General features: G+C 40.1%; 1 long non-coding RNA gene and 1 pseudogene across 2 annotated transcripts; one reads left to right on the top strand and one right to left on the bottom strand.

Annotated features, from left to right (window-relative positions):
• On the top strand, positions 1 to 4,501 carry LOC120616732 (uncharacterized). Of its 2 annotated transcripts, XR_005656700.1 has the most exons (4): positions 1 to 1,628; positions 2,302 to 2,391; positions 3,785 to 3,870; positions 4,422 to 4,501. It is a non-coding gene; the product is annotated as an uncharacterized LOC120616732 (long non-coding RNA). The 2 variants fall into 2 exon arrangements; XR_005656677.1 differs by lacking the exon at positions 4,422 to 4,501 and having other exon boundaries at positions 3,785 to 4,413.
• On the bottom strand, positions 4,497 to 4,615 carry LOC120591831 (uncharacterized; annotated as a pseudogene).
• Positions 4,616 to 12,381: the final 7,766 nt, after the last annotated feature.

Below are 12,381 nucleotides of genomic sequence, written 5' to 3'. Positions count from 1 at the left end.
CTTTCAATTTGTTTTTAAATTATTTTGTTTTTTAATTTCCCTAGATTTCTCCACGCCAGGAATCGGACTGCAGAGGCCTCAGAGCACAGAAACGCCCACAAGATCTCTACTAGCCAGGGAATATGCGGCGTCAGCAATCTGAGGGCAGCGGGCCCCCCAAAGCCCCTTCCCCCGGAAGCAGTGTTCGGACGTACCACGTGGCACCGCCCAACAGGACCTCAGCGGAGCCTACTGCATTGTAGGACACGCGTGGATACTCTCAGGGGCTAGTGCATCTGTGCGGAGGTGCCCTGGGCTGCTGTTCCTCCCGCCTGTTCAAACACCTTTACCCTCTGTATCGGAGAAAAAGAAAATGCGAGAAAATGGCGCCAGTCGAGGTGCCACAAGGATAATGGCACCCGTCCCCAGGCCTGTAGTTTATCAGAGGCTCACATGACTCACTAAGTACTACTACAGTCTTCCGCCAGGCCCCGCCCCGAGGTGTCACGTGACTAGCGCGTCGCGCGCGACCTATCCCTTGAGGGTATCATTCTCGGTTGCGTGTGTGTTTTCACTGCCGCTCTACCTCCCTAACCGCCTTGGTCCCTGTCCCTTGGCGTGTGCAGATACAGCATGTACAACACACGACTGCATCCTGCATTAAGTCTCCCAAACCCCACTTCCATTTTTTCCTCCGGGGTGCAGAGACTCGCGCCCAGCTGTCTGCCTCTCTTGGGCTCTAAGGGAGAAGGTAATCCCGGAACTGGCGGTCAGGGTAGCCGGGACAATTTTTCGTTCACATCTGCTGAGATTGTCACATTTGCCACACAGAGGGTGGGAGGAAGGGTGGGCGCCACAGGTCGGACGGCACACCTGATTTAGTAATTCGTCTGAAGCTCTCGAGAGATCCGGAGGTAGAGTAAGGAGCGCGCATGCTAGTGACGCACAATGCGGCCTAGTTTCCATCACCTTCCCTCTGCCTTAGGCCCTCTTGGGCGTGAGCCTGCATCCCAGACGCCTCAGGCATTCCACAAGCGTATTCCTACCCTTAGGCAAATCATAGCCTCCCTCTCCGCTAAGGTTTCTCGGGGCCTTATGCTACTTCTTTCTGGATTTCTGCCTGGTAGCCTGTACATCCCCACCCCAGGCTTAACCTCAAAACTGACCTTCCACCGGTGCTGGACCTGCCCCATGGTCTATATGGGAATATAAAAGATAAATTCAAGAAATACCCAATTCAAGAAATACTTTCCTCCTCGTCCCTGATTTCCATCCCCACCTCAGGGTAGTAAAACTATCCATCGCTGTTAGACCCTTGCTTCTGTATCTAGCATTCTCCCTCCGCTCCTCTCATTTTTGACATAATTTTCCCTGGCTACTCTTGTTGAAACACATACTTCAAAAATCACAAAAACATTTTTCTGTGGTTACTACGTTCGCTGTTTCATTAGGACATATTTTTCTCCATGTACTACCTTGTCATTCTCAACCAAACAATTCACACGTGATCCTCCTTACAAGAACAAGAATATTTTTATTAGCGGCAAGACCATTTCAAAGTGAAGTTGTCTTCACTTCAGACATGCAACGGCGAAATTTCTGTTTTAGCAAATACAGATGAGGCTGTTTGATCATTTCAAATGTCATGAGTAAGTAATACTTTTAAGAAAATTTTTAAACAAATAGCTGCCTATTTGTCTTTTATGTAGGTTTAACTTGTTGAAAAAAACATTTTGTGAACCAGTCTAGCACACTCTGGAATACGTTCTTATTGAATGAATGAATGAGTGAATGGCACCTCTATTTGAGGTTTAAAGGTCAAATACATGATTTATCTGACCAGTGAACATGTTGGTAGCCCTTTACAAATGCTGTTTGTCTGCAGTTCAAAACAGTGTTCTGCTTTCACTCTGAACCATGGAATAAAGCATTCAATGCACTTTATCACATGATCAGTTGTTATAAATGGACCTCCTGCTTTTCCTTCATAGTTAAGCAAACTTAATTTTAAGGAATTGTTCTCAAAACTTCTGCTACTAAGGGTAAGAGCTTTAGTGATTTTTAAAAAATCCAATCTATTTTAAACTGAAGTTTGGTAAAAGGTTTTATATTCGTATGATTCAAAACTTGAAATGTAAAAAAGTATATACTGAAAAATCTGTCTCATACCCTTGCAACCTTTTTGTTTATTTCCCAGTGCACTCCAAAGACAACTGGTAACCAAGGAAATACAAATAGGCTTATTTTCCTACTTTCTTTTTTTACACAAACAGTAACCTAATATGCATATTCTCCTGGCCTTTTTTTCTTCCTAAAATACAGATTCCTCATCTCAAAAAATGAGTAAAACCTATTAACTACCCTATTATGGTACAGGCTTTGTAAAGTACCCATCCTGCTGCCTGTCATATGGTAAGCATTCAAATACATTAGTTTGCCTCCTTTTCCTGCTTAACCCAATATAAGATGATAAAATGCCATTTGATAAGATTTCATTTGTGCTGTGCTACCAAAAATGTGCATGCCATAAATTGTACTTTGCTCTGACATTTACATCACTGTCTTATTTCCCCTCTGAGACTGTGTTTTGACCTTATCCAAATTCGTTTTCTCATCTCCCACCCTCAGTGACAGACTGATACATGTAATAAGTTGTACACTTGGTAAATGCTTGTCGAAGGCATGAATGAAAGAAAAATAGGCAGAGAGTAGAGAGATCTTTTAAAAAGAAGAAAAAAAGGCTGAAAAAAACTTTTGTTATTATGAACAGTGTAACGAGGTCTTTAGTCCCCCTGCTCCACCCTCTTCATCACTACAAAGATGGAATCACTGTTTATTCTTTTAAAAGGAAAGTAACATATAATGGAGTGAGAAGCTTGCATGTTAGTTTGTTATTTCTATTTTTTATTTAATCTTCTCTCTCCAGAAGCCTTTACAGATGTTTCATTTTCTAGGTTAGTAACTGCTAAACTAGAGGCAAGTGGGAGGGCCCCTGGGGAAGCAGAATGCCCTGGGTAAGAGATTCCACTTTTGGAAAAGACTTGGTTTGGGTTTTGTCACGAGAGGGAGGAAAAAAGTGGTTATTGACCCAATCTTGTCAAAAATCTGCCACCTCATATTCATTTCTGGGAATACCTCCTGACTTACTACTCCTGTGGTTCTCTTTTTCAAGGACCGGTTTTATTGATGTTTTATTGTTAGTATCAAATTTTAAGACAATTTGATTACCAAAAAACCCACAATTTTAGAATACATTGTTTTTCACTTCAGTTGTAAAACATTTCAACTGAAACCCCATGTTTTACATTTACTTAAACCTTTAGCTATTCCATATTATTTCAGCAATCCAGATGCTTGCATGGAATCACTTAAATATGCTATGCCCACCAAATTCCAGTTTTGCCTTGTGTAAAAACTATATTCATTATTACAGAAAAAAACAATTATTTTTTTAATTAGAGCAAAATATTACATTTCCTAGGTTCATTATATAATGTATTTAATCACCTTTTGAAATTTGACAAGTACTTAACAAAATTCCCTGGTTTGGAATAAATATTTTAGAGAAGCAATATGATTCATTAATGAATCACTTAAGGAAAAAAAGAGGGCATTGATTTGATACCCATCTTTTTAGAACCCGAGCTTCTTTCCTTAGGCAAGATTATTTTTCTTTAATCCTCACAATAATGCTGTAAGGTTTATAATAATTATGTGATATTCAGGCAAACTACTGTTGCAAATAATCCCAAATTTTAAGGGGCTCAACACAATAAAGGTTTATTATTTATTGTTCATTTCACAGTCTATCATGGATTGGTGATGGCTCTGCACCATGCATTCATTCAAGGAACCAGGCTTCTGTCTATTGCTCTACCACCTTCAAAGCTGGTAAGATCCTGAAATCCTAATATTTTCCCCTTTGGAAGTCTGGCTTTGGGGCTTAGCTTCATATCCATTCCTTGCCTGTGGTTTATTCTAATTAACCCAGAGTTAGATTTCTCTTTCTGATCCTAAAATGTACTTTTCTAAACTTGACTTTAAAATAATTTAATTCATAAAATATGCAGCATCAGACACCATACCATCAAGTTATCTTTGTGGCAACATTCCACAAATATATTCAGGCAAAATGTTCAGAAACAAATTCTTCATATTTCATACATTTTTATGAATTCAAGTTTCATGATGTCACTTTTGAAAATGTATCTGTATATAGATATATCTGTGTATATATACTTTAAGTTGGCAAATGGGCAATAGTTATTGACACCTTAAACACATTTAATTAAAAAAAATTTTTTTTAATTAATTTATTTTTATGATGACATCGGTTAACAAAGTCTGATAAGTTTCAGCGGTACATTTTAACAGTAAGGCATATATATATTTACATTGTGTGTTCATCTCCCATAACACATTTTTTTTTTTCATTTTTTTAGGCGAGGCAACACTTGGTTGACCTCATAGATTGCAAGGAACTTGTTAGCTTACAATCTCTTATTTTTTATTTTTTACACCTAGAGCACCTGGTATTCCTAGGTGGTCTCCCATCCAAGTACTAACCAGGCCCGACCCTACTTAGCTTCCAAGATCAGGTGGGATCGGGCTTGTTCAGAGTGGCATGGCCGTAGACAACACATTTATTTTTAATTTAACAAACTATAATATATTTGTAGTCATATATAAAGGGGTATTAGGGGACGATTTCTGCCCTTCTTTTGACGATCCCAAAAGGAAATCTGGAGGCCCCTGGCTATAATCTGCTGACCTGATTTAGATTATTACTGTCAATAGAACCTAAATAGTATTAAAATCTTAATTATAACAACATAATTAGTAATTTTACTTAAGTGGGGTAAGAATATGGAATAAAAAATAGCTTATGAATTATGTGTCTTAATTTTATTACTTCTCCAAGCATCAACAGTCCATCACCAGAACACCTGAACAGCTGCATATTAGAATTAGCAAAAGAAAAAAGAAAAAAATACTGAGAAAGAGCAGCAAGTGAAGTAGGAGAAAACCAAGAGAACAGGTGTCCTGGAAGTCAAGTAAAGAAAGTATGCCAGGGAGAAGAAAGTGATCTTATGAATTGATGGAGGGAAAAACCTAGTGAAATGGCTTTGAGGGTAAATTGGGAGATGAGTCACTGAGACAGTAATTATAGACAATTTATCCGTGCCGGATCATTATGTTTATTATTCATTGCTCTTATTGTAATCACTCATATCACCTTGCCTCCTAAGGAAAATTAGAAGCCTGATATTTTACAGGTTTATTAAGAATATACTCAATTGTGTGCTTGCATAGGGCAAATTCAAAAGTTTTGTGAGTATGTAAAGAGTATTTTACCTTACAACCATGAATAAATATCATGTTCATTTTATCCTCATTGTGCCCCCTCAAAACCAATAAGACATCTGGGACTATAGTCCACAGAGGTTTTCCAAAAAAACTGAAATTAGTTTCGTAGCATTGAAATCAGGTCTTTTCACCAATATATAGTATAACTAGCATTAAGATTGGGCTTATTTTTCTTAGTTGTAAACAACAGAAGAAAGTCCCGAGGGGTGTGTCAATTGAGACATTTTCAGGCAGTCAAAATTCATTTTACCTTTGCTGAACATTTGCACATTGTGCCTACCTCTGGCAGCACCAAAAGACCTAAATTTGACACTTTGAAAGCCTGATGTTTAAGAGTAAAAACGAAGGCAGCAACAACCTGACTTTGATATGGTGAATGGAACCAGGGTGCACCTGCATTTCCAATTTTCTCAATTTCAGCCCCAAATGGGCTTGGTCCAAGTGCTCCTCAGGAAGTTTTTGTTGTTTCCCCTTTTGAAGGTTTGCACTTGCGTGGACAGAGCATGCCACACTCAGGTGCCTCCAAAACACCACACTTGTTCTCCCTGAATTTTACAACAGTCATTGCTTCACTGCCCCCTTGAAAGGGTTCCAAACAAGTATACTTAAGCCCACCCAGGACCTTCTCACTTAACGAAGGCTACAGAGGCTCGAGGTTGAGGGAGACCTGCTACACGACTCGACCTCTTAGATCCAGGCCAGCCCAAGGTCGCGCCTCTGACATCACCACTCCGGAAAGCCCCGTGCTTGGGCGTGGACACCCATTAACGAGTGGAGCACCCTGACTCCGCAGGTCCGTCCACAAAGGAATGCCGCCAGTGACTGGGCATCAGTGCCTCCTGACTGCCCAAATATCTCCGCGTTCTGTGGGGACTGGATCAATCCAGCTTCAGAGCAGCAGGAAACTTTGAACCTGTGGCTTTAGCTCAGGCGCTGCGCGGAGTGGGGCCAGAAGAACCTAGGCGTCACCCGTAGTCATTTGATTCGCGTGGCTCGTTAGGGCCCAGCCTACTGGTCCTCACTGGACCGGAAGAACCTAAGCGTCACCCGCAGGCATTTGGTACACGCGACTTGCTAGGGCCCAGCCTACTGGTGCGCACTGGGCCGGAAGAACCTACAGACGTCACCCCAGGTCATTTGATTCGTGACTTGCTGGTGCCAGCCTACTGGTCTCACTGGGCCGGAAGAACCTGAGCGTCACTCGTATTTATTTTACATTTTGTGTGCTAGTGCCAACCTACTGGTGCTCACTGGGCCCGGAAGAACCCTGAACGTGTCCCCCCCAAGGTCATTTGATTCACGCAGCAACGCACTTGCCCCAGTGCCCAGCCTACTGGTCCTCACTGGGCCGGAGAAGAACCTAGATATCTACAGTCATTTGGTACACGTGACTTGCTAGGGCCCAGCCTACTGGTGCTCACTGGGCCGGAAGAACCTAGACGTCACCCCCAGTCATTTGATCCACATGACTCGCTAGGGCTCAGCCTACTGGTGCTCACTGTCTCGGGTGTGTGCAGAGTAATATGAGGCGCCTTTACCCCAGCGGGTCACGTGACGTTCTAAAAACCAATCAGATAGTTGGCATCCATGTCTTTGTGCGCCTGCGCAGGCAATCGACTGCCAGCTAGATGGGATAACCTCTAAAATGGCGCTATCTTTGTCCCTCTACTTTCCGCTCTGAGACTGGGACACTTGAGCCTAAATAACCGTACTTTTCAGCGCCTAGTGCTTGCTGGTGGAGGGTTTGGGACCAGACAGCCCAAAGCTCCCAAGACCACTGGGACTAGGACGTTTTCTCACATATTCGCGTTCTTTGCGGTATACTCGCCGTCACGTTGAGCAAACTGCGGACACATAACCCACCCGGCTCTGCTGGATTTTTGATCCCCAGACTCGCAGCTCTCTGGAGGACCAGAGTTGGCGATCCTGCCCAGCGCAGCGGTGGTGTCTGCGGAAGTCACTAGGTGCCAGACCCAGCCCTGTCCCTTACCCCTAAACGCACCCCCCCTTATTTATTTATTTATTTTTTAAGAAATCACCATCCCCAGAGAGTTCCCGCAAGATGTTCCCCAGGCTCTGCTGTCAGCTTTTCCATTTTTAGCTCCTGGGGCCAGTACTTTCTACAGTATACACAAGCCAGAATATCTCACCACCAGGAGGACCTACACCGCCAACTGGTGGTTCAGGATCTTTCCTCCTTTGTGGAAACCTATGTGCCTTTTTCCACCTCTCCTTTATGGTAGGCTCTCTCTCAGGCTTAAGGTATTACATACCCTTCTACCTGTAAAAATGAATTGTCCCTTTGGCCCTTAAGACTGTTCACATTAAACTGACCCCATCTTTTTCAGACCTTTTAGTGCTCCAGCTCAGACTGTCCTTTCCTCGTGGTCTTTGATTACCAATCCTTCTTAAGTCCAAAGGAACTAATTGACCATCTCCTTTACAAAGTAGAGGTTTGTTAGCATTCTTTCCTCATTCTGTTTTGTTAAAACGTTCCCAAATCAGGTATAAATTTTCCTTTGGTGTTTAGATTTAGCAATTTTATGAAACAGTATTTTTCTCTTTGTGCTATCTTGGCATCATGTACTTCTGAACCAAACAAGTCATATCTGATCTTTATAGCAAAAGAATAGGTTTGGCATTTGAAGATTACCTCAGTCTGTTCTCTGGATGCTCCTGCTTGGATGTCAGTTGTTGCTGCAAAGAAGCCCAAATAAGCCCATATGGAGAACTGAGAACTTTGCCAACAGCCCTGGCCAAGCTTCCCCAACTGCCAGCCTTGGGAGGGCAGTCATTGGGACCTTCTTTCTTCTGCACCTCAGAGAATGGAGTCCTTTTCCAGATGTACATGAGTGAGGTTTGGGAAAAACAAATATTAGTTGGTATGTTGCAGTGGAGAGAGAGTGAATGGTAAGCAAGAGCTGGTAGAAAGGGAAGAATGTTAATAGAATCCCCCTGAGGTAGACATTCTAGACAGCAAGAGGAGCAAAGAAGACACCTATTAAGATAAAGTGACAATATAAGCATAAATATTGAGCTGGGAAATACCAGGAAGAGTGGGTGGCTAGGTCCAAAGATTAAACAGGTCTCTTGTGGCAGAAAGATGGCTATCCATCACCTGTTGTAGGTGATTGGTTTTAAAAAGGCTTTTTTACATTATCTAAATACTTGAAGAGCCATCATACAAGAGCATATAAAAAATGCTTAACACTTATTAAATTATACTTAAAAAAACTTTAATTTTTACATTAAGAATTACACATTTCAGAAGATTTTATGATTCACCAGACTCATTCATTCATGGTAATTTTTGTATTCCTATTTTAAAGGGCTTGATAAATAATCCTAAATTTCCCCAATTGAAATCATTGGGTTACTTTAAATATACAGCTTAATTCGTCATCACTCAAATCATGAAGAACATGGAAGTTTACAGTCAAAGCAGCAGTTTTTAAGGGATAATTTGGATCATGAGCAAATAGAGCTCTATGGATTTCTTATTGCACTTCTGTTCACCTAAGAAACTATTTATATGAATAGGAAACAAAAAATCTTGAGCTTCATAGAGCTTTTATGAGCCCGCATAAATGCATTTATTTAAGATGTTAGTCTTAACGTTTAACCTCATTAATAAGTTTTGGTATATACAAAATACTCTTCTCAGTATCTACAGTATAGTCGTTATTTCTGAGCATTTATTCCTGCATACTCACAAGGATGAACAAGCATATTTTGCATGCCGTGGGATTATGGAAAACCATCTTGACAATAACAATAACAATAAGTGAGGTAATCATTTCATAATATATACATACATTAAATCATGTTGTATACCTTAAATCGATACACTATTATATGTCAATTATATCTTAATGGAAAAAAGTAAAAGAGCTTTGGCATATAGTTGGAAAACAAATATCCTGGAACTAAAAAAATATTTCCAGCTAAGTGTTTGGTCTGTCTTGGCATAACTACAATGAAAATGTTCTAATAGTAACCTCAGTGAATCATATCCCCAAAATATGGAAGCTAGTGGTTAAATGGGGCTGAAAGGAGATTCCTCACAGGCAAAAATTTTTACCAAACCAAAGAGTGTCAAAGAGTTCTATTTTTCTGAAAACATCAAAAACTATCATGATGTGTTGGACTTTGACAGTGATCCTTGAATGTATTTAGAAGTTAAAGGCACTGGTTCTGTAATATAATTGTATGTACAATATTGTGAAGCTAATGAAGAGAATCTCTTCACATCAAAAGCAGAATTTTAAAAATCTATCTTGGTTCCTTAACTACCCCAACATCCCAATAAAAGCAGGGAAAAAAATCTTGATCATCTCTACTCTTGATCATCAAGGGAAGACACAGGGAAAATCAAAATTGTAATATAAAGGAAGATAGTGATGTTTTACATCATGTACCCCACCATTCTTCCAGAGGTCATATGCAGTTATTTATTTATTTTTTTTTTTGCTGATAATAAAATATGAAGCACACAGTCTCACATAGTGAGTCAGCCCAAATTACTGTAACCTGCCATGGTAATACCTACTCAGAATCCGTCAGAACACAAGAAATACAAAGCTATATGCTCAGAAACACAACAGCCAGCCTCTAAAAAGGAGCAAAAGAGGAAATCTACAGAGTCATTTCTTCAAAGAATCTAATGAGGTTAAAATATATTAACTAAAGGCAGAATATTAAAATTTGTTACTCTCCTGTAAAATTTACACAAGTATTTGCATGCTAAGAAGACACCTTTCCTAGCTCGTGAACAGCTGTCATTTAATGAGTACCTGCTAGATCAAATATATGGTAGCTGAATGAAACTGGACTCTGGTAATCACACAATAGAATATATAGATGTCAAATTATATAGTACACCTGAAAATTTTATAATTGTATTAACCAATGTTACCCCAGTAAACTTAAAAAAATAAAATAATGAGCATCTGCTAGATACAGAGCACTTTCCATGTCAGCTGGGGTTAGCATTCACAATTCTAAGCTAGGTAGAGCAGAGACTGGTCATAGACATAGTTCAGTATAACTGTTACAACTCCTTTGGATACAGATGGAAACCCCAATAAAAACTGGCTTAAGAAAAAGAATTTATTGGATTACATAAATGCAAAATATTTTTAATAAGGAATCATTTTTTAATGATTTATTTTTATTATTAGTTATTTAATGTCTATATTTTCCAGAATGCAAAGGAAAATTGGACTTGAACCTGTAACTTGCTATATCATTACTATTATCAGCAACTGAGGAATTCATTTTTTACAAGTAGTTAGTGTCCCTAAAGTAATTTCAAAGGTAATTCATCTACATAATAGGTTTCAGAAGGATCACAGCTATCCTGCAACTGTAGTTCATTATCAGAACTAAATAAATCATTCTATCAGACAACAATATTGTTAATTTTAATTACAATTAAAGGTAATTCTACTTTGGGGACATAATACAGTTGTCTGGGTCATATTTAGTCAGTCTCCTAATTCACCTACTTCAATCGTCAAGACTGTGAAACAAGTACAATATAACATTTGTTATATATCATATAGTGTTTTACACCTTTGGAAATGCTCTCATTTAAAAAAACACTATTCGATGTGTATAACAACTCAGGTCAACAGGACTAGCATAGCACCCTCATTTTTCAGGTGAATAAACTGAGACTCAGTTATACTTTGTTAAGTAATTTTAACTTAGAAAAATCACACAACTGGTAAATACAAGAAATGGGTCTGGAATGTAGACCTTCAAATTTCCAGTCCAATCTCCCATTATACCAAGAGTAAATACTAGTTAAGAGGGCAGACCCCAGCTCTCTGAAACTTTGAGTAAATTAACCTCACCATGGGACAATTTTTCTGTAAAATGGGAATCATAAATAGTACCTACTTCACTAGGTAATACTTCACTGGGGATAAAAGATGCTAATAGCTGCAGAGCACCTAGAACAGTGCTTGGCAAATAATAATCTCTATAAATGTTAGCAATTCTACCATATCACCTTAACTCCTAATAAGATGGAAGTCTCCATACACCTTATTAATAAAACACCCAATTAAGCACACAGGTAGGGCACATCTCAGAAGTTTTGTAGGTGTGGGAAGAGTAGAGAGTAAACCTTACTTTTTACTCCCAATATTCCAATTATCTTTGGCTTAATTTTTATTTCCACAGTGTCCTTCCAACAAAGTAAACATGTAAAAACTATTAAGAACACTTGCCTGGGACTGGAGATCATCAAGGCCTTCAGTTACTAAAGAAGCTGAAACCAAGAGTATTGAAACACTGAAAAAGGACACACCAATCGATGTGTAACATAACTTAAAATGACTAAGCAATTAGTCTCAGCCCAAATCCGCTGATTAATATATGAAGTCATCTAATATTCTTAGCATGAACTACTTTAAGTTAAAGCCCCAGGGAGATGAAGCTGCAACAGTGCAAACTGTTTAAAGAATTCTTTCAGTCCTGCTGAACTCTTCCATTCATTGGTCAGCACCAAAGTTTAAGGTCTGTACAGGTCTTTTGGACACCTTAGATGGGCAGAGCTTAATGTTCAGCTACAACAGGTTGCTGAAAGCGGGCTCTGGTAAATCATTTAGGAGCAGGAGGCACCCACAGATCTAGTACTGCCAATTCAGGCCGACAGGCATCCAGTCTCCGTGTTCCTGGCAAACTTCCAGCCCCCATTTCCCATCCGAGCCTCGTCCAGTTCTCCATGTAAAAGCGCCATCTACCTGAGCAGAGCGTATGCTTCTGCACTACCACGTAGGTACCACAAAAACAAGGCAATTTCACAAACAAGCGCGGCGGATGCTACAAGGCCCCTGGTAAGGGTTGGCAGAACCTAGAGGAAGCAGACCAGAGGGGTAAGACGATAGCCTGTAGGACGCCATAGGACGAAAAGATACTCAGCGTCGGACCCTGCGCCACTGCGCATCAGCACTACGCCCACAGCGTGAGCTCTGATGGCGCTGTCTCTGATGTCACCACGCTGCCGGACTCCCATAGGCCTGGGTA

The sequence above is a fragment of the Pteropus medius genome, unplaced genomic scaffold (assembly GCF_902729225.1).
Source record: "Pteropus medius unplaced genomic scaffold, Ma_sr-lr_union100, whole genome shotgun sequence".
NCBI lineage: Eukaryota > Metazoa > Chordata > Mammalia > Chiroptera > Pteropodidae > Pteropus > Pteropus medius.
This window is presented reverse-complemented; position numbering and strand designations above follow the sequence as displayed.